Below are 22,144 nucleotides of genomic sequence, written 5' to 3'. Positions count from 1 at the left end.
TACCTAGGTCCAAGGGCATTGAGGTTCCAGGGGATCCTATGGGCTGCAGCATATATCTTGCCACCCATAGGGAGCCCATGCAAAGGCTTCTACAGGAGTGCCATTGCGGCCTGTGTGAAATGGTGCATGTACCCTTTCACAGCCATTTACACTGCACCAGGTCACTTATGTAACCCATATACTAGGCCTTCCAACCCTGAAGGCTGGGTGCAGAGTACCTGTGTGTGAGGGTACCTCTGCACTAGCAGAGGTGCCCCCATGTCATCCAGGACCATGTTCCCTGACTTTGTGAGTGCGGTGATGTCATTTTACGCGCGCACTATACATAGGTCACTACCTATGTACAGCTTCACAATGGTAACTCCGAATATGGCCATGTTTGGTATCAAACATAATGGAATCATAAGCCAAGGCTTTTGAAAGCATTGGTTGTATGATTCCATGCACTTTGGGGGCTCCTTAGAGGAACCCCAGTACTGCCATTACAGCCTTCTGAGGTTTTCCAGGCAGCCCCAGCTGCTGCCACCTCACAGACATGTTTCTGCCATTCTGTTGCTTGAGCAGCTCAAGCCAAGCAGGGCAGAACAAAGGATTTATTTTAGGGGGGATGTTACACCCTCTCCCCTTGGAAATAGGTGTTCCAGGCATGGGAGAGGTAGCCTCTCAGAGGCTCTGGAAATGCTTTGACGGGCACACCAGTCCCTGCTCTGGCGCGAAACTGGACAAAGGAAAGGGGAGTGACCACTCCCCTGTCCATCATCACCCAAGGGGTGGTACTCAAAGCCCCTCTACAGGGTCCCTGGGTTTTACCTGAGTACAAGAAAAAGCAATGAGCTACAACCAATATTCAATACTATCCAAAATAATATACAAAGCAGAAAAACAATGACAAAAATTAAAAAAATAATATTTATTACATATGTATGTACATCTAAGGCAAACACAAATGTCTAAATTATACAGATATACAAATATTTACACAGGAAGACGAACAAATGTTGATCAAAGAAAATTCTATAAATATCTACACATATAGACAAATTGATAGACAAAGACAGAGTGCCACACAAGACAAGACAGTGAAAATAATAAGACCATGACACTAAACAAATATATAATTCTAAGTTTCAAAAATACAATTAAATACAAACTAAGTATATACAATTTCTCTTTTTAGAGCCGTAATGATATTCACAATGATATCGTACTGTTATTCGAATCCTGATTGTGTCTCCATCTTACTTAATCAAAGAAAGAAAAAATTATGTATTGACACCATAAATTCATAGTCCATCCAGACAACAGTAGGAACCAAGCGTACGCGCGTTTCGGCGGTGACCATCTAATTTATAAGGCCGCCTTCATCAGGGCAGTTCCTTTTTAATACTTAATATATAATGTCGCAGATTTTATCAGTCCTATCGTCCTTCCCGTTAGTATATATCCTAATAGAAACAAAATACAAAAAAATAATGTATTTCATCCAATTTCTTGAGATCCAATAAACCACCAGTGACTAGCACCAAAACAATTCCAAAGCCAAAGCTGAAAATAAAAAATCAAGAATAAAAAATATAAAAAATATATAAAAAAGAAATGAAATGTGATGCAAATAAAAAACAAATAAAATAATAAAAAACTTAAAACAAAAAAACCAATGAAAGCGAATTGAAAGAATACACGCATGCACACAGATCTCCCGTATGTGTGAAATACCCAATAACAGCATTCACAAAACTAAAAATAAATACCAGGCAACGGTGTTGATGAGTTTCTACAGACATGATGCGGAAAGAGCTCAATTTTCTAGTTCCAATGTCCGTTCACAAATGACTCCTTGTGCAAATACACAACCAAATATAAAGAATTACCTAACCCTATTTTCAGAACATGCACCCTAGATGAATAAAAAGGTGTACAAACATAATCTTCTATCAATAGGCGCAGTAACTTTCTGCTTCACCTACCAAGATAGTCTCTAAGGTGAGGAATTTCTCGGGGGATCTTTCACATAACTTTCATAGCTCCTCCGTCTGTATACAAAAAGAGAAGGAGAAACAGCGAAAAAATAATAGTCATCCACAGTAACTAATTGCCCATGTTCCTTTATCAAACTGTCTATTATTCCACATTTCTTTCAATTAGAGAGTCTGCTCAATTTAGACCAGAAGGCTTCCCTCAAAAACGTAGGAGCCCCATTACTTCCAGACTAAAGTAATATGCCTTAATAATAAACGAAGATCAAGTCATTTTATAAACTTAGAAAAAACTCGGTTCCTGTCAGCAGGCACATACAACCCCTATCTTTTAAGGAAAATCTATTTTTTTTATATAAAAGAACATACCTTATAGTTAGCCGATCTCTTTTGTGCGCGGATTGCGGATGTCAGATCAAAGATTGCTAAATGGAGAACTCTCCATTTTAAGATCAGGCATCTCATTCTAACTCTCGGTCAAAAGACCGCGAGACTTCTCGCATGTACGCCAGGTCACAGGTCCAGGGGAGGGCAGAAAACGATGTCGGCCATCTTGAAATGGTCGAAAGTTCGTAGTCAGACCAAATAATATGAAGAAAAAGAGAACCAAAGATATAGTTATAACACCCCGTTCGGTGCACACTCAAATCCATACAAAGATGGCTTGGATCCCCTCTCCTGAAGAAGTGCTTGGATCCAGCAACACACGCGGTAGACTGAATTAGTCAGGAGGGTCCAGAAGTCCAACTGTCCAACTTTGGTGGAGGTAAGAGCTTGCCTCCCCACGCAAGACAGTACTACAGTTCACCATGCATTTTGCAGTTGCTAAGGCTTGTTGGCATCTTTTCATGAAGTTCTTCATGCAACGTGCAGCTCAGGCCCTCAGCACTCCTTCCTATGACTCACAGCCTCCTGCATGGTTCTCCGGTGGTGTGGGATCCCTTTGTGTAGTGCTGCATGGGCCTCCTTTTGCACCTTCTTTGTCCCTGTGCAGTGGGGCTCCTGTGCACGCTGTTTAGTCTTTTTGAGGGCTTTCTGAGTTGCTGAGAGACCCCTCTACCTCCCCCTCCTGCGTAAAGACCACCAGGTCCCTCCTGGTCCCGGGCAGCAAATTTTCTGCTGACCCCTAACTTTGTATGTGCCAAGGCTTGTTAGCACAATCCAGGAACGCAAACCAGACTACAATCATCCATCTGGCGTGGAACATCATTTGCATCAACAAGGAACCCACAACCATCTTCCTGGGTGCAGTACTGACTGTTTACTTCACCAATGGTTCTTCTTTTGTACCTTCCTCCGGGTTAGCAGGGGCTCCTGTTCTCCCTAGACTCTTCAGTGCTTCTTGGACTTGGTCACCTTCTTCCACAGGTCTTCAGGTCCAGGAATCCATCATTTGGGTCTTGCAGTCTCTTCTGGTTCTTGCATAATCTTCTTTCTTGTGTGTTCCTAGAAAGTTACTGTGTTTTACTCCTGCTTTCCTGGGCTCTGGGTGGGTTCTTTTACTTACCTTTGGTGTTTTCTAATACTCCCAGTGCCCCTCTACACAGTACACTTGCTTAGTTGGGAAACCAGCTTTCGCATTCAACTATTTTAGTATATGGTTTGTGTTCCCCTAGGCCCATGTCTAACTATTATCATTTTCACTGTTTGCACTGTCTTCTGTTTTTACAGCTATTTCTGCATTCTAGTGTATATACTGGGTATATTACTTACCTCCTAAGGGAGTACAGTCTTTCATGTATTTTTGGCATTTGTGTCACCAATATAATGTACCTTTTGTTTTGTAACAGTGAGTATTTTCTTTCATGTGTGTGAGTACTGTTTGACTACAGTGGTACTGCATGAGCTTTACATGTCTCCTAGTTAAGCCTTGGCTTCTCATTCACACTACCCTAGAAAGCCTGGCTTATTGACACTGTCTACATTCCACTAGTAATTGATAACTGGACATGGTATAAGGTGTAAGTACCTTAGGTACCCACTACAAACCAGACCAGCCTCCTACATTGGTAGTAAAATGGTGGGATAAGTACTTGCAGTTGCCTTATCACTCTGTCACCGGTGCTCTCCACAGGAAAGAATCCTCTGTACCTAGAGTTATACATATATATACCTAGTTACAGGGTCTAATCTCTTACCTTTCTCTGTAATAGACTACAGGTTAGGTAGAGTAGGTTTTCTTTTCACTTACACTACTTTACCACTCACTACATCATGTATACTGCTGGTACTAGCTCTGAGGTTATGGGTACTCCCTATGAGGACATGCCCTCCAAAGAAATTAAGGGGCTTTGCTCAGAAAGGAGCCTAGATGTAGGGAAGAACCCCAATGAGAATTTTCTGTTAAGCCTTCATCTCTAGGATGATCAGGAGCATGCTGATAACCAGGAGGAGGGGAGGGTGATTCTGATCTCTTAGAGATCATCCTGTAGAATCAGGGGAGGGCTCTTCCAAAGATCATCCCCCAAGCAAACCTTCTAGTGTAGCTGGCAGTGGGAGGGGTAGTCACTCTGGGAGGGCTCCCTTCACACCTGGAGGTCAGGTTAACAGGATTAGTAAAGTTAGGGAAAGATCAACCTCTGCCCACTCTCATATCCCCTCCCATGCTTCACCTCCAGGAGATGACTCCATAGATAGGGAGCTCAGGAAACTGATACTGGAGGAGGCCAGGCTGAGGTTGTAGCAGCAACAGCTAGCCCTAAATAGGGAGGCCTTGGCTGTGGAGAGAGAGAGGCAGGGTTTGGGGTTAGTTCCCCATGGTGGCAGCAGCAGTTTCAGGAGATATGGAGTTAGGGAGGACACCAGAGGCTCTAGAAACATGCATACACGTGTTCCCTCATTCAAGGTGGTGGATGCTATCAACAAGTGAGTTGCCACACTTGAGAGGGCCTGGAAAGTTCAGAGGGTCCCTCACAGGAAGTTAGCTGCTATTCTGTGGTTGTCCTATTCTGACAAGGGAAGGGATAGACTTCTCACTGTCATAGAAGAAGACTCAGACAACTACAGTATTCTCAAAACTGCACTCTCGGATGGATGGGGCTTAGCCATTAAACAATACAGGATAAAGTTCAGAGAAACCAGAAAATAGTCTTCACACGATTGGATACACTTTGAAAATCAAGAGTCTTCATCAGGCCCACAAAAATCCTGTGGGGGTGGGTCTAAATCCTCTTCCAAACAACAGAATAAAAAACCTTGGTGTTGCATGTGTAAGAACAAAACTATTTGAGCAAGTGACAGTACTTGTCCAAAGAAAAACACCAAAGCTCCCACCACCACAACCCCCACTGCTTCCACTAGTACCCCTAGTAATAGCAGTGGTGGTGGGAAAAACAACAGTACAAGTAGCCAGTCCAAGGATGTAGCAGGGCTCACTCTGGGTAATGCAGTGGGGGATGGTTAAGTTAGGGAAACCACTGAGGCTGTTTCCGTCTCTGATGGTGGCATTGACCTTGCCACCCTTGTTGTTTGTCCACTTAATATGGATAAGTACAAGCAATAACCCCTAATAAATGGTGTTTAGGTTGAGGCCTACAATGACATAGGTTCCAGTGTCCCAATGGTTGTTAGACTTGGCATCCTTGGCGTGGTCTCCCCTAACTTTTTGCCTCTGTTTCCGAGGTTGTTGATGTGTGCTGGACTCCGTTTTTGCTGTTTTTGTTACTCTGGGCACTTTACCACTGCTATCCAGTACTAAAGTGCAAGTGTTCCTATACAAAACATGTATGTAATTGGTTCATCTGTGACTGGCATATTTAATTTACTGGTAAGTCTCTAGTACAGTGCTCTAGAGGTGCCTGCAGCACTGGCTGTGCCACCCACATTAGTAGCTCTGTAAGCATGGCTCAGACCTGCCACTGCAATGTGTGTGTATGCAGTTTTAAACTGCCAATTCGACTTGGCAAGTGTACCCACCTGCCAGGCCTACACCGTCCCTTTTATTACTTATAAGACACCCCTAAAGTAGGCCCTAGGTAGCCCCATGGGCAGGATGCAGCGTATGTTTAAGGTAGAACATATACTAATGTGTTTTATATGTCCTAGCAGTGAAATACTGCTAAATTCCGTTTTCATTGTTGCAAGGCCTATCTCTCTAATAGGTTAACATGGGGGCTGCCTTTAAATATGATTTAAGTTTAGATTCCTTTGGGAGCAGATAGACGTGGAGCCTGGGGTCTCTGAGCTCACAGTTTAAAAATAAGTTTTAGTAAAGTGGATTTTAAGATTGTGTGTTTGAAAATGCCACTTTTAGAAAGTGAGCATTTTCTTGCTTAAACCACACTGTGACTCTGCCTGTTTGTGGATTCCCTGTCTAGGTCAGTTTGACAGTTGGGCTGTTGGCACCTCTCTCTAGACAGTGACACAAAGGGAGCTGGGGTATAGCCTGCATATCCTGATGAGCCATTTCTGCTAGGAGGGAGGGGAGGAGTGGTCACTCACACATGAAAGGGCTGTGCCTGCCCTCACACAATGCAGTCTCCAACGCCCTGGTGTGTGTCTGGGGCATGGCCTGGGCAAGGCGGGATTTCACAAACAAGAGAGACTTTTCTTTGCAGTGAGCCTAATTCAGAGGCCAAAATGGGTATAAGAAGGGCACCCAAAACCACAGACCTTAGATCACTTCTGTACATCAAGAGGAACCTCTGCCTGGAGAAGAGCTGAAGAGCTGAGGAGAAGTGCTGCTCTGCCTGTGACTGTGATCTGTGGAGCTATCCTGCAGTTGCTGCTTCTGCCTCGTGAGAGGGGACCAAGACTGGACTTTGTTGTGCATTCCTGCTTGTGAAGACATCTCCAGGGGCTTGTCCTGAGCTTGCCTCCTGTTGTTGAAGTCCCAGGCCCATCAAAGACTTCCCCTGCCAGCAACTGGACTCTCTGCTGAGAGTCCTGCCCTGCTAAGTGGTGCCCTATCCAGTTCCTGGGGCCTTGACAGGTAAAGCTGTCAGACCAAACCTGAAAATCCACGCACACACCGTTGCGCAGGGAAATTTCTGACGCAACCTCAGAGAGCAGTTGAAGAAACGACGTGCAGCTGGCTCCGTGGCTGAAATCGATGCAGTGCTTTCAGAGCGGCTGTAAGATCGATGCACGTGGCTGGAGAAACGACGCGCCTCATCACTAACAGATGCTGGTAACATCGCAACCCACACACCCCGGTTTTGCTATCACCGTGCGGCAAGATTTTCGATGCAAACCTTGCTGGGCATGGAAAAATGACACAAGACCTGCCCCGACCCGAGTGCTGTCCATATTGATGCATCGCTCCCCTGCAGGGAGGAAAAACGGTGCACGCCGGTCCGACCGGAGAAGGAGAAACGACGCATGAGCTCGCTTGCGGGTGAGAAATTGACACACCGATTACCTTTTTCGACGCACACTCTCCTGTGTGTTTTATTTTGACGCAACCCAGGTACTTTTCAACACTAACAGTGTTTTATCTGTTTACCAAAGGATTTAAGACTCTTTTTGCTTTTTAATTAATAACTTGACTTGTGTATGTAGGATTTTTGTCATTTTTTTCTTGTTTTGTTAGATACATATTTTCTAATTTTCTAAACCTGTGTTGTGACATTTTGTAGTGTTTTCATTAAGTTACTCTGTGGGTTGGTACAAATACTTTACACCTAGCACTCTGAAGTTAAGCCTGCCTGCTCGGGCTAAGCTACCAAGGGGGTGAGCGGGAGTTAGGTTAGGGTGATTCTCCTTTACACTGACTAGAGGGAGGGTCCTTGCTTGGACTGGGGGTAACCTAACTGCCAACCAAAGTCCCCATTTCTGACAATGGTGATGGAAAACTGGTAGCCCTGAGCAACACCTACTTGGTCATCAGTACCAAGTGACTGACACCCATTATAACACTGTTAGCCACCCATTAGCTGTTGTTAATCTCAAGTGGGGGGGTTGGGGGTTACTGGTCCAAAGAAAGTTGTGGCATCCACAGATCTACCTGTAGAGTGTCTACTAGGCAATGATCTGGAGACTTCAGCTTGTGCTGAGGTGGAGTTGGAGGCTTATGCTGCAATGCTGGGCATTCCTGGGCTTTAACCAGGGCTCAGGCAATGAAGCAAAGAGGACAGGGAAGCTTGGATCCTGGAACTATGGACCAAGAGCTCCTTAAAACTACAGGTAGTAACGGTAAAAACATATCCTCTATCCCTTCCTCAACTGAAGATTCCCCTTTTAGGGAGGACGAGTCCACTTCCTCTGCAGAACGTACACCAGAGGAGCGCCAGGATAACACAGCTGAGATTTTGAGTGCAGGGGGGCCCGCCAGGGAGAAGTTAAGTGTGGCTCAGCAAACCTGTCCCGCACTTGAGGTATTAAGACAGGAAGCAGTGGATGAGTGACTCTCACAAAGTATACTTGGAAAATAATCTCCTTTATACGGAGGCAAGGGACCCAAAACCTGGTGCTAGGGAGTTTCTTCTAACACTAGCACATGACATTCCCCTTGTTGGACATCTGGGGCAAAGCAAGACCTGGGACAGACTGGTCCCTCACTTTCACTGGACTCACGTTTCAGAAGACACAAAAGAGTTTTGTCGCTCTTGTGTCACTTGCCAAGCCAGCGGTAAGACTTTTGGCACCCTAAAGGCCCACTTGATCCCACTGCCAGTGGTTGGGGTGCTCTTTGAAAGGGGGGGGGTTGACATAGTTGGCACCCTCGACCCTCCTACTGCTCCTGGCAATAGGTTTATCTTGGTGGTAGTGGACCATGCCACTAGATATCCAGAAGCAATTCCTCTGAGGACCACTACAGCTCCTGCAGTGTCAAAGGCCCACCTGGGAATATTTTCCAGGGTGGGGTTTCCAAAGGAGGTGGTGTCAGACAGAGGTAGTAACTTCATGTCTGCATACCTGAAAGCAATGGGGAAAGAGAATGGGGTAACCTACACATTCACCCCACCTTACCATCTCAAAACAAATGGGTTATTGAGAGATTTAATAAAACTCTCAAAAGGCATGATTATTGGACTATCTGAAAAGCTCAGAAGGAGATGGGATGTCCTGTTACTATGCCTCCTTTTTGCCTACAAGGAGGTACCCCAAATGGAGTGGGCTACAGCCCATTTGAACTCCTTTTTAGTCACCCTGTTAGAGGTCCATTAGCTCTTGTAAAAGAGGGGTGGGAACAACCCTTGAAGTCCCTACATAAGATATAGTGGAAAATGTACTTGGCCTAAGATCTAGAATGGCTGAGTACATGACAGAGGCCACTAAAAACCTTCAGGCCAGCCAAGAGTTACAAAAACAATGGCATGACCAGAAGGCTGTCCTAAGAGTGTACCACCCTGGACAGAATGTGTAGGTACTGGAGCCAGTGGCACCTAGGGCACACCGGGACAAATGGAGTGGTCCACACCTGATAGTGGAAAGGAAGGGTGAGGTCACGTATTTAGTGGACCAAGGCACTCCCAGAAGTCCTCTTAGTATACTTCATGTGAACTGCCTGAAACCCTACTATGACAGGGCTGACTTAACCCTACTCATGGCCACTGATGAGAGACAGGAAGATGAGAGTGACCCTCTCCCTGGTCTCTTCTCCAACACCGCAGGTGATGGCTCAGTGGAAGGAGTTGTTCTTGCAGATTGTCTTTCTTAAGGGCAGAAGGAGGACTTTAGGAACCTCCTAGGACAATTCTCTGAACTTTTCTCTCTGACACCTGCTCAGGCCACTTGGTATGAGCACACCATAGACACTGGAGACAGTTTACCTGTCAAGATTAAGATTTATAGACAGCTTGACCATGTCAAGGACTGCATTAAGTAGTCTGAGGTTCAGAAGATGTTGGACTTGGGAGTGATTGAACACTCAGATAGCCCCTGGGCCAGCCCAGTGGTGCTAGTACCCAAGCCTCTTTCTCAAAATGGGAAAAAGGAGATGAGGTTTTGTGTAGATTATAGAGGGCTCAACACAGTCACTAAGACTGATGCTCACCCTCAGGGTATTGGCAAATCAAGCTATCAGAAGAGGCTAAACACAAAACTGCTCTCTGTACCATTGGAGGACATTATCAGTTTACTATTATGGTTTGAAAAATGCACCTGCCACTTTTTAGAGGCTGGCGAATACAGTCCTCCAAGGTCTGGGAGCTTTTAATGCAGCATGTCTTGATGACATTGCTATCTTCAGCTCCACCTGGGATGACCATCTGGTCAACCTCTGGAAAGTTTTGGAAGGCCCTGCAAAAGGCAGGCCTCACTATCAAGGGTTCAAAGTGTCAACAGGGTAACAAGGGAAGGTGGTTTATCTGGGACACCTGGTAGGTGGAGAACATATTGAACCACTGCAGTGGAAGATCTGGACTATTTTAGAATGGTCTCCCTCTACAACACAGACCCAGGTCGGAGCCTTTCTTGGTCTCACTGGGTATTACAGGAGGTTCATTAAGAACTATGGCTCCATTGTTGCCCCTCTTAATGACCTCACATCCATGAAGATGCCTAAAAAGGTATTGTGGACAGTTGGCTGTCAGAAAGCTTTTGAGGAGCTTAAGCAGGCCGTGTGTACTGCACCTGTTCTAAAAAGGCCAAACTACTCAAAGAAGTTTATTGTCCAAACGGATGCTTCAGAGGTAGGGTTTGGAGTTGTGCTATCACAACTTAATTCAGAGGGCCAAGATGAAAAGGTTGCTTTCATTAGTAGAAGGTTGACCCCTAGCGAAAAGCATTTGTCAGCCATAGAGAGGGAGACCTTTGCTGTAGTCTGGGCCCTGAAGAAGTTGAGACCATACAACTTTGGCACTCACTTCACAGTTCAGACAGACCACAAACCTCTCTTATGGTTAAAACAAATAAAAGGTGAAAACCCTACATTGTTGAGGTGGTCCATTTCCCTACAGGGGGTGAACTTTAAAGTGGGACATAGACCTGGGAGTAACCACTCCAATGCAGAAGGACTCTCCAGATACTTCCAGTGAAGACTCATCTGGGCAAGGCTAGCCTTATTGTCCCTTGTTTGGGGGGGTGTTGTGTAGGAAAGTGCCCTATTTTTGCAATATTGCCCCCAATTTCTGCCTGATGTCAGTGAGTTTGACTGTGTCACTGGGATCCTTCTAACTAGTATCCCAGTGCTTTTGCTCTCTCTCTCTTCTAAATTGTCATTGCATACTGGTCACCCAGTATTTCACTCAAAAGTGGCATGCTGGTCATCCCTTATAAGTCCCTAGTATATGGTACCCAGGGCATTGGGGTTTCAGGGTATCCTTTTGGGCTGCAGCATATATTCTGCCACCAATAGGGAGCCCATGCAAAGACTTCTACAGGACTTCCATTGCAGCCTGTGTGAAATGGTGCATGCACCCTTTCTCGGCCATTTACACTGCACCAGGTCACTTATAAGTCACCAATATAACATGCCTTCTAACCATGAAGGCTGGGAGCAGAGTACCTGTGTGTGAGGGCACCCCTGCAATAGCAGAGGTGCCCCCACATCATCCAGGACCAGTTTCACGGACTTCGTAAGTGCAGTGATGCCATTTTACGTGTGCACTGGACATAGGTCACCACCTATAAACAGCTTCACAATGGTAACTCCGAATATGGCCATTTTTGGTATCAAACATGTTGGAATCATACCCCAAGACACTCTGGGGTCTCCTTAGAGGACCCCCAGTACTGTCATTACAGCCTTCTGAGTTTTTCCAGGCAGCCCCAGCTGCTGCCACCTCACAGACAGGTTCCTACCCTCCTGTTGCTTAAGCGGGTCAAGCCCAGGAGGGCAGACCAAAGGATTTCCGTTTGGGGAAGGATGTCATACCCTCTCCCCTTGGAAATAGGTGTTACAGGCATGAAAGGGGTAGCCTCCCAGAGCCTCTGGAAATGCTTTGACGGGCACAGATGGTGCTTGCATAATCCCATCTACACCAGTTCGGGGACCCTCAGTCTCTGCTCTGGCGTGAAACTGGACAAAGAAAGGGGCAGTGATCACTCCCCTGTCCATCACCACCCCAGGGGTGATGCTCAGAGCTCCTCTAGAGGGTTCCTGGGTTTTGCCATCTTGGATTCCAAGGTGGTAGGGAACTTTGGTAGCATCTGATTGGCCAGTGCCAGCAGGTGACGTCAGAGCCCTCCCCTGATGGGTGCCAACCTGTGTAGCTGACCAATCCCACTTTCAGGGCTGTTTAGGGTCTCTCCTCTGGGTGATTCCACTGATTCGGATTTGCAAGACTCCAGCAGGAATCCTCTGAATCCTTTACTTTGCCTTCTTACTGAAGAAACTGCATATGGACCCTCCAGCAACTCTACAACTGCAACAAAGAAGTAAAGACGACTTCTGCAACATTGTATCTTCTGCTTCTGCCAGCAACTGCAATTGTTTACCAGCCATGCTTCCACAGAGGACAGCCAGTCTTCAGCCTGCATCAGAAGAATGAAGGAATCTCCCTCGAAGTGAAGGAGTCTCTTCCCTGCTTCAGCAGGCACCCCTTTGCAGCGACGACCAGTGGCTTGGCTTCCCTTTCCTGAAGAAGTGCGTGGATCCAGCAACACAGGTGGTGGACTGAAGTGGGTCTGACGGTCCAGAAGTCCAACTGTCCAACGTTGGTGGAGGGAATAGCTGCCTCCCCATGCAAGACAGTACCCCGTGCACCACATGTTTTTCAGCTGCCAAGGCTTGTTGGCATTCTTCCACAAAGTTCTTAGTGCACCATGCAACTCCGGCCCCCAGCACTCCTTCCTGTGATGCACAGCCTGCTGCACGATTCTCCGGTGGCGTGGGATCCCTTTGTGTAGTGCTGCATGGGACTCACTGAGTGGATCCCCGGGTCAGACGGAATCGTGGCCTGGTGGGCCGGCCGGATAACGCCGCTGTGGGGGACACCCCAGAGCGGTGACAGCCTGATGAGAGTAGTGAGTGAGCGAAGGCCCGCCGTTGTTACCAGAAATCTTAGAAGCCTGCATTGGCAAGTATAGTACCCAGGGCTCATGGAGAGTGGGGAGGCCATTTGGGATGAGGAGTAAAATGTGCCGAAGGCCGAGAGGCCGAGCATAACACTGTAACAAGCACAGCAAGCTGTGCTGAGACTTGAGGGTGAGCTCTAGTGCAGGCCCAGAAATATCCAGGGAGAGAGCTCTGGGGCCCAAAGTGCAGCGAACGATGTGAGAACTGCAGTGAAAAAGCAGGCTAATGCATAGTAACCAACTGGACACTTTGAGGTGGTAAGCTGGTATTCTTGGCTCTCCACCAGGGGATGCAGTGAGGAGCCGGTGAGTGCTGAAGTGCAGTGCCTGCCTGAGGATTGAAGGAATGCTCTGCTTCCTGGACCGGTCCCTGGACTGTGCGGATTTGCGTCCCATAGCGCAACCTGCCTGGGAGGTCTGGGTGGTCCAGCTGTGTGGGAGTGCCTTGAGGTTACAACAGTGATGATGGTTCAATGAATGACAGAGGGAAGACGAAGACCTGAGGCGGGTGCCTGCCATCCCAGAGGCCGACAGTGGCAAAGGTAGAGCCTGGGGGCCGCAGGAGTGGGGAGGCCCATATAGAGGATGAGCAAAGTGTGCTGAGGGCCGGTGGGGGCATAGCAGGTAGCACTGGGACCTGGTGCAGGCTGGAGCTGGGATTCAAGTTGAAAACTGCACACTCCCTAGAGATCGGGGACACACAGAAGAATCATGTGTGACAGGGTGGGCCTGGGGCTCGGACATTGGGTCTTGTAACCTTTGACCCCCCACCAGCTTACCCCCCTATGGCATTGATTCATAGTGACCCCAGCTGCCTATAGCGCTACAGAGGAGGGTACGGGCGACGTGGGTTCTGAATGACATATGAGAGGGGTGCCCTGGCACATGCCATTTGAGCAGTGAGCAGGAGAGATGGGATGCAATTAAGTCCTGAAGAGCGCGCAAGCCAATAGCTTAGATTAGTATACCATTCCGCTACTGTCACCAGAAACATAGAGAGCCGGTCCCTACCCGGCTGCAGAAGCCTCGAGTATTCCCATGGAGCACTATCCCTAATGCAGAGAGAGTATGGAAGCCATACAGTCCCTTAGTGGTACCATAGAGCCGAATATTGATGCAGTTACAATAGATGTCAACATCCTGAGAGCGGACCTCTGCAAGGTCACGGACAAAGTCACCACAACTGAGACCCAAATCCACGCCCTTCAAGCAGTGACCAAAAGGCTAGAAAACCAGGTGCAGGAGCTCACAAAACAATGTTCAGCCACTGTGGTTAAGTTGGAAGATCAAGAAGGCCGAGCCTGCCAAAACAACATCAGAGTTATGGGAATTCCAGAGGGGGCAGAAGGGCCCAGCACAGAACTCTCCATTGAGGACCTCATTTTGAACACTCTGTATCCAAAGAGGCTGGCCAAGTTTTTCGTTATTGAACGGGTGAAGAGTATTCTGGCCCAGCCGCTGCCCAGGATGCTTCCACGTATATGTATCGCCAGAGTCTTCAACTACAGAGGCTAAAACGTAATCCTAGAGGCTGCTTGTATGAAAGGAGACCAGCAGTATGAGAAAACAACCATCTGCTTCTTTCCAGGTTTTACCTCGCTGGTCTAACAACAATGCTGTAACTTCGAAAAGGTGAAGAGAGCGCTGTGGGCCAAAGACATGGCTCTTTCAAGCCAAGTTGTGGGTGGTGGCAGATGGCAGGTCCTGGCACTTCTCATCCCCATAGGAGGCATGGGACTGATTTGAGGACTGGCGAGGGGACCTCGGCACCAAGGAGAGGTGACCATCACCCAAGACCAAAGAGACTGTGTAGTCTGCTCCCTGGAGGGGCCCCTTGAAAAGAGAGAGCTCTACGATTGACTGCTACAATGCAGGAGCCAAGAGAGATGGTTCCCATAATGCTTTGAGATGACACTGGGTTCTGGGGAGCCGGAAGTGGGCCACACAGAGGAAGAGGAGAAAGTATGAGAATAGTGACCATCCCAGAAGGTATGCAAAGATCTATACTGGGGCCTACTGACATACTGGTAATGCATTCTCCTACATGTAAGGGACAAGACCATCAGTGTATGTGGATATTGGCAATACTACCCTACCCACAGTTGTGTTTGCAGGTTATGGGGTGACAGGCATTCTGCCAGTTTGAACAGTGGGTAGCTTGAGACACGCAAAGCAGGGTAGCAGGGTATGGGTAGGTTGAGGGGCTTTGTTTACTTTGTATTGTTCACTGTGGTTAAGGTATAGAAGCACACATCCAGTGTATGGAGCATGGTCAAACAGAACACATGGGCTCAGCATGGATGGACCCTTGGGGCTTGGAATCCCTAGGGGAGGAGGGCAGACACTTAACCTCTAGCTTAAGAGATGGAGACTCGGACAGAGCAGATGGTGAACATTAAAATGACCATAGTTCTACAATATCTCCGCTAGAATGCCCTGGACATTGGGCTATATGTTTGAAAGCTTTTTCCCATAGACACAAAATGTGTAAAATCCTTTGGTACATCTGGCCCATAGTCCAACTGTAGGAAAGTTACCTTCGATGTAGCTACTACAAAGCCCTAGACAGAGTTGGGTACACCTTAGTGGCACACGTGGGGTACTCGTCAGTCTCCAGGGGGACAGGAATTCTTCTTAACAAATCTATAACCTACATGCACACCCACACATGGCCACCTTGGCCTCTACGTGGTGATCACAGGACAATGGGAGGGCCTTACCCTAAACTTATGCTCCCTCTTCATCACTCCACATTTTCATCTCACATCCACACTCCCCTATATTAGTGCCCTCCTCCTGGAGATGCTACCCGCGATCCTAGCCTTCTGAAGATACATAAATGCTGTGTGCAACTTCAGGAAAGATAGGCTTAGTTGGTGCATGCCCCAAGCAGGGGAGGACCGGATGTGGTCCTTCACAGATGCTCTGGGTCTAACACATATATGACATGCGCAGCAACCCACACCTCCAGGACTACACATACTACACCGCCCCCAAGGTAGTTTCTCCCACATCGACCATGTTTACACATACCAGCTCCGTGCAGGTCTCTTCTGTGAGGTGAACCATGGGGCAAGGTGTATCTCTGATCACCCGCCAGTGCGGGTGACTTTGAGGAGACCATTGCGTGGCCAGGTACTTGTACCTCAGCTAGACACATTAGAAAGAAGTTAAGTGAGGGGCAGACCTCTGTTTCCGGGAGAATACGGGAACAGTTGCCTCTAGCTGTGTACTGTGGGAGGCCTTTAAAACTGTGATGCATGGCCAGGCCCAAGTTCTGATTGGGTGAAAAAGAAAGAAAAGATACTGCAAAATGTAGGCCCTAGATAGAGAGATCTGGGTCCTTACTGCCCGCCTCCTAGAGGAAAATAGTGTGGAGCTGCGTCACAGCCCGCAAGTCAAACAATCAGAACTCCAAGACCTGGCAGAAAATAGCACCCGCAAGTGTACCCAGCCACACAGAGGTGGATGTATGACATAGGTGACAAAGCAAATAAGTTGTTGGCTTTGCTAGGCAAGAGGGTCCAGGACCAGAGGGGGGTATGGGAAATCATGGATGAAGTAGAGAAAGTTATGCAGACCAGCATAGAAATAGCTGACACCTTTGCCTCCTATTATGAGCTCCTATATGGTTCCAAGACAAACATGACTGAAAGGGACTGCAATGATTTCCTAAAGGACATTGCCCTTGTGAGTCTCATGGCCAACAATAGGGCAGCGTTGGAGGAAGACCTGACGGCAGAAGAAATAGGGCAGGCTCTTAAGGCATTGCAGCCCGGCAAGGCTGTGGGACCAAATAGGCCCCCTGTGGACATGTTTAAGTGGATAGTAGGAAAGGTGGCTAAACACTTGACAGACATGTTCAAGGGCACATTGACAGATCACGAACTCCCCGAAGGCTAGCAAACAGCCATGATAGTGGTCATACACAAGAAAAGGAAACCGGCCACGGAGTGTGGGTCGTACAGAACCATTTCCCTCCTAAATGTAAAGGCGAATGTGCTGACCAAGGAACTCACGACTGAATTGCAGAAGGTTATCTCCTCCATTGTCCACCCTGGTGAATGAGGCTTTTTACCCTGCAGAAGGACCGGTCTTAATCTCCGACAACTGCACAGGGTACTCCATATGAAACAGCCTTTGAGAGAAGCCCCAGCTGTCCTGTTATCTCTCAACACCAAAATGGCATTTGAGAGCTTAGAGTGGGTCTACATGTTCGCGATACTGCAGAGGATGTGCTTCGGTCTATGGTTCTGTGGGTGGGTTGAACTGTTATATCAGAAACCGTTAGCTAGGGTGAGATTTAACAGTATTGTATCCCGTGCCTTTGTCCTGCAAAGAGGCACCCAAGAGGGGTGCCCCTTTTCCCTAATGCTCTTTGCACTGGCCCTGGAGCTGCTAGTGGCTTGAATCCGGCAAAATCCTCTGGTGTGGGACTGGGAAGAGCGCATTTCATTATAGGCGGATGATATGTTGCTTTATGTCACTGACCCTCTCTATTGATAGACTCCTGCAAATTTTTTAACTATTGGGGGACCATTACAGCTAGCAACAATTGGGACAAGTCCTTTCTCTACCTGCTGATGGGGTAGATCCCAAGAGTCCTCCCCGCTGCTCAATTCCAGTGGAAAGAAAGGGGTTTCCAAAATCTTGAGATGTATGTCACATGAGACCCGCAAGAATTTCTGCATCGGAAATTGACCCCGCAGCTGGACAGGCTGAGATGGGATGTATACCACTGGAGACAACTGCTGCTCATGCTAAAGGGCAGAGTGGCCTTGTATAAAATGACGACTCTACCCCGCCTATGGTATGTTTTCTAAAATACACCATTCATGATACCGGAAAATTGATCAAACACATCGAACATTGTTATGGGCCAGAGGAGTCCCATGTATTGCATTGAGCAAGCTTCAAAGGGGTGTCTGCTAGGGGAGCTGGCATTACCAAATGCCTTATTGTACTATTGAGTGAAGCAGTTGGTAGTGGTTAACGACTGGACCTTTGTGGTCAAGCAAAGCCAGCCTATCGGACCGACTGAGCAACTGAGGGCACTAAGGGATATGAAGGGGTCTCATATAGTAATCAAAGGGGCCAGATCCTACAGATACACACACAGACAGTAGCATATGCCTGGAGGGATGCCAGTCGCCACCTAGGTGGGAGAGTGGTACTTACTGCGCAAACGTTCTGGAGCAGTGACCTCTTACATCACAAATGTACATGTGTCATTCTGCAGGGACTGTGCATTGCTCTGCTGAAGAGCTATCATGAGAAACTAGGGGCCTAATTACAACCCTGCTGGTTAAAGACCGCAGGGCTGTTTTGGAGGTTGTACCGCCAACATGCTGGCAGTACAAACTTGCGGATTACTACCGCGGCGGATGGTTGTCCCAGCGGTTTACCGCCATGGTTGTCCTGGCGGTTTACCGCCATGGTTGTCCCGGCAGTTTTAATCTGCCAGGGCAGCGCTGCTTGCAGCGCTGCTCAGGGGATTACGAGTCCCCTTTCCGCCATCATTTTCATGGCAGTAGGAACCGCCATGGAAAGGCTGGTGGGAAGGGGACACATGGGGCCCCTGGGGGCCCCTGCACTGCCCATGCCTTTAGCATGGGCAGTGCAGGGGCCTACAGGCACAGCCATACACTGCTTTTCACTGTCTGCTGTGCAGACAGTAAAAAGCGCGACGGGTGCAGCTGCACTCGTCACACAGCTTCAATACCGCTGGCTTCATTTGGAGCCGGCTCCCATGTTGCGGCCCACATCCCCACTGGGCCAGCAGGGATGTCAGAATGGGCACGGCGGTAGTGCGGCTGCATTGGCGGCCACACAACGGTTACAACTTGGCAGGCGGCGGTTGCTGCCCGCCAATGTTGTAATAAGGCCCTAGATCTCCACCCAACACCCATAACCCCAATGCTGAGGCTACATTGATACTTGTCACAGTCAGGGCCCTGATGCATGTGCACAGTGGACTGAGCAGAGTGGAGCACTGTAAAGCTGTGCCAAAACATGCGACCAAATGTCTGTGTGGGCATAAATAGTCACAGAGTGCAAAGGATCACTAGGCTGCCATCATTGCCTGACTGCAAGACTGCTACACAGTTGTATGCCTTTGGATGTGACAATCATAACAAACATGTTGTGATCGATTGTAAGTACCAAGTTTGTCGCATCAACACATATGTCTGATATCTCACACACATACCACTTAAATGGGAAAGGCGTTTTAGTGTGTGTTGGAGTCTGCACAGAAGTTAACTTTCGACTAATGAAAATTTATTTGTATCACATGATCATTGACATACTTAAATGATCATCAGATGTGTTAACATAAGAAAATATAGGTGGGACTAATATGATTACACAGCCATTTAATAAAGTCCAACATGTGTCCATGTATGAAGGTAGATGTGTGAGGTTTCATATCCCATAAACACACCGCTGTGGTAAGTTTTGCACATATGACACTATACAGGTCTTCCAACCCACACAGCACATATCAACCTTCATTGACACATGTGAGTAAACTACCTCCTGCATCACAGATGCAATGGGAACTATATGTCACGTGTGTAGCAAATCATCATGAAGCCTGAACAAAACAGCTCAGTGTGGACACACAAACACTCACACTGCCAGGTGTAACATGAAATAAACCCAGCCTTTGTCCACTGCACCCTCAGAGTACGATTTGTCATGGGTATCACATGCATTGCAATGCATTGGACATAGTCCACCATATATACTGTGTTGTAGTCATATGTACATTTGGAAATCAGACATTACAATGGTGTAGACCCACTTATATGTGTTAGATCACATATGCACACTCCTAGTACAAAGTCTAGCAACACATGCACATATACAAATGGTATCAGTCTTCGCATGCATCACACACACATACAAACACAATGGTAACTCATACGGATGTCACCGTTAAGATCTGTACTAACATGCATACACAGGTAGCAATACCATACTTACTACATACATGCGTAGCCTCTGTGACATGGAATGCAAATCTGGGTGCACTGTCAGCCTTTCCAATGAAATCCACACATTTGCGTAATGCATCAAAAAGTTTGACACAAACGGCAATATCCAATACTCTGCTATGGCAAAAACAGGATGCCTGGCCCCTGCGCGTCAATCTTAACTCCACAGGCTTAATGGGAAGGAATACCATGCATGACCATCATGCATCAAACATTTAGATGCAAATGCAAATACTGCTAATTTTGCTAAGAAACAAATTACGCCTGGCCCCTGTGTGTCAATCGCATGTCTTGAGGCCTTGTCAGTCTCAATGGGAGAAAATCAACACATGACCGTAAAAAAACGATGCATATCAGAACACATGACGCACAGGCCCAGGAAGTGATGAAACAGGACTTCCTGGATGCATGCATTTTACAGTGCATTCACTTTTACTTTCACTTTCACTTCACAGTCTTTTTGACTGTGACCCTGTGAGGATGTGTGGAGCTGGTCCTGGTGAAGGATTAGTGTTGCTTGAGAGATTTATGCTGTGTCCTGTTGCTGTTGTGTGCTTTTTGTATTTGTCCTCAGCCTTTTGTAGTGTTTTTGTCCTGTATTTGGTATTGTATTGTGGGGTGTTTTATCCAGGGGTAGGATGGTTTGTTGGGGTAATTGGGGTTAGGTAGGGTAGTTTGCTAATTATTTTTTGGGGGGGTTGGTACATTTGCAGTTTGTACATACTGAATAATGTCAGGGAAAGGGAGAGCAATCAAGATGGTAGCTGTTGAACTGGGAGGGTTCATTTGGTTGGTGCAGCATTATCTTCCAATGATTCTAGTTTTGGTTGGCCACGTAATCCAGGACTACCTCACAAAGGCAAGAATGCTGCGGTGGGGCAAGGTTCTCCATCATCTGTGAAGAATATTTGGAGAAGTGTGCACTGACCACTAGTTGAAGCATTGTTGGGCTAACCTGATAGCACGCGAGCAAGATCTACTGGATCACCTGGGGATACAGATTGTTGGACTAGTTGGTAAGTACCCCATTTGCATAGCTACATTCTTATTTGCATGACAAGGGTCTGGACAGGTTGATGTCAGACACATTTAAGAGCCCCTAGCACCACCTTGGTGCTGCCATTGTTAAATTCACAAATGACGCTAAGCCAGGGCTGAAGGGTCATTTTCCCTGCGCCATATACACAAAGTGTTGTGATGCATGCATAGTTCCTCTTTGGTAAGCCTTTCACAACATGATGGCTGCACCAGGCATTATGTATAGGAGTGGGGCCTTCCCCTATAAGGGGAATAACATTATGGGGGTCATTCTAACATTGGCGGGCGGCGGAGGCCGCCCGCCAATGTTCCCCCGTCAAAATACCGCTCCGCGGTCACAAGACCGCTGAGGGTATTTTGAGATTTGCCCTGGGCTGGCGGGCGGCCGCCAAAAGGCCGCCCGCCAGCCCAGGGCAAATCTACCTTCCCACGAGGACGCCGGCTCCGAATGGAGCCGGCGTAGTGGGAAGGTGCGACGGGTGCAGTTGTCCCTCGGTCAGAATGCTCGAGGGAGCACCGCCAGCCTGTTGGCGGTGCTCCCGTGGTCGGTGACCCTGGCGGTCACCGGCCGCCAGGGTCAGAATGACCCCCAATATGTCCTAGGGCCAATTTTTCCACCACTTTGAACACCTGCTCAGAGCAGGCGTTAAAAGGGGCATACCTTTATATATGATGGTCTCCTATGTAGTCAGCAGGAGTAGTGCTAAATTTTTGGTGCCACTCCTGCTGAGTACATATTTTGCATCTATATTTAATGACACAATTGCCCCGTCCCTGCGGCATGGTGTGCCATAAAGTACAAATGGCGCACACATGGTGGGGGAAAGGGGGTGGCAAGGGGCGCACGGACAGTTGCGAGCTACTAGGTGCAGCACCACCTTCCTTAAATCAGCCCCTTTGTGGCTTTGGCCAATGGAATTTAAAAGAGTTGAGCTAGGCACTGAGTCCAGGTTACTTACACCTTCCTCCATGTGTACATCGTGAATCACATACACCAACTAAGGTTATTAAATTTGACACACATGTGTAGGTTTTGTACCACAGGCCTGCAAAATTTTACAGAGAGTATGGGGCAGGCCGGCATCTAAGACAGCACTATCACATTACTCAGTATCCAGCACCAACCCAAGCATACTTGGACCACAGTGCAAGTGTGTCTGTGTTGAGGGGAGTGTATATGCGTATGTTCGTATCCCTTCATGGACATTTATGATCTATTTTGGCAACCATGGC

Source organism: Pleurodeles waltl, chromosome 11, assembly GCF_031143425.1.
Source record: "Pleurodeles waltl isolate 20211129_DDA chromosome 11, aPleWal1.hap1.20221129, whole genome shotgun sequence".
NCBI classification, from domain to species: domain Eukaryota; kingdom Metazoa; phylum Chordata; class Amphibia; order Caudata; family Salamandridae; genus Pleurodeles; species Pleurodeles waltl.
Note: the sequence above shows the minus strand (reverse complement) of the source record.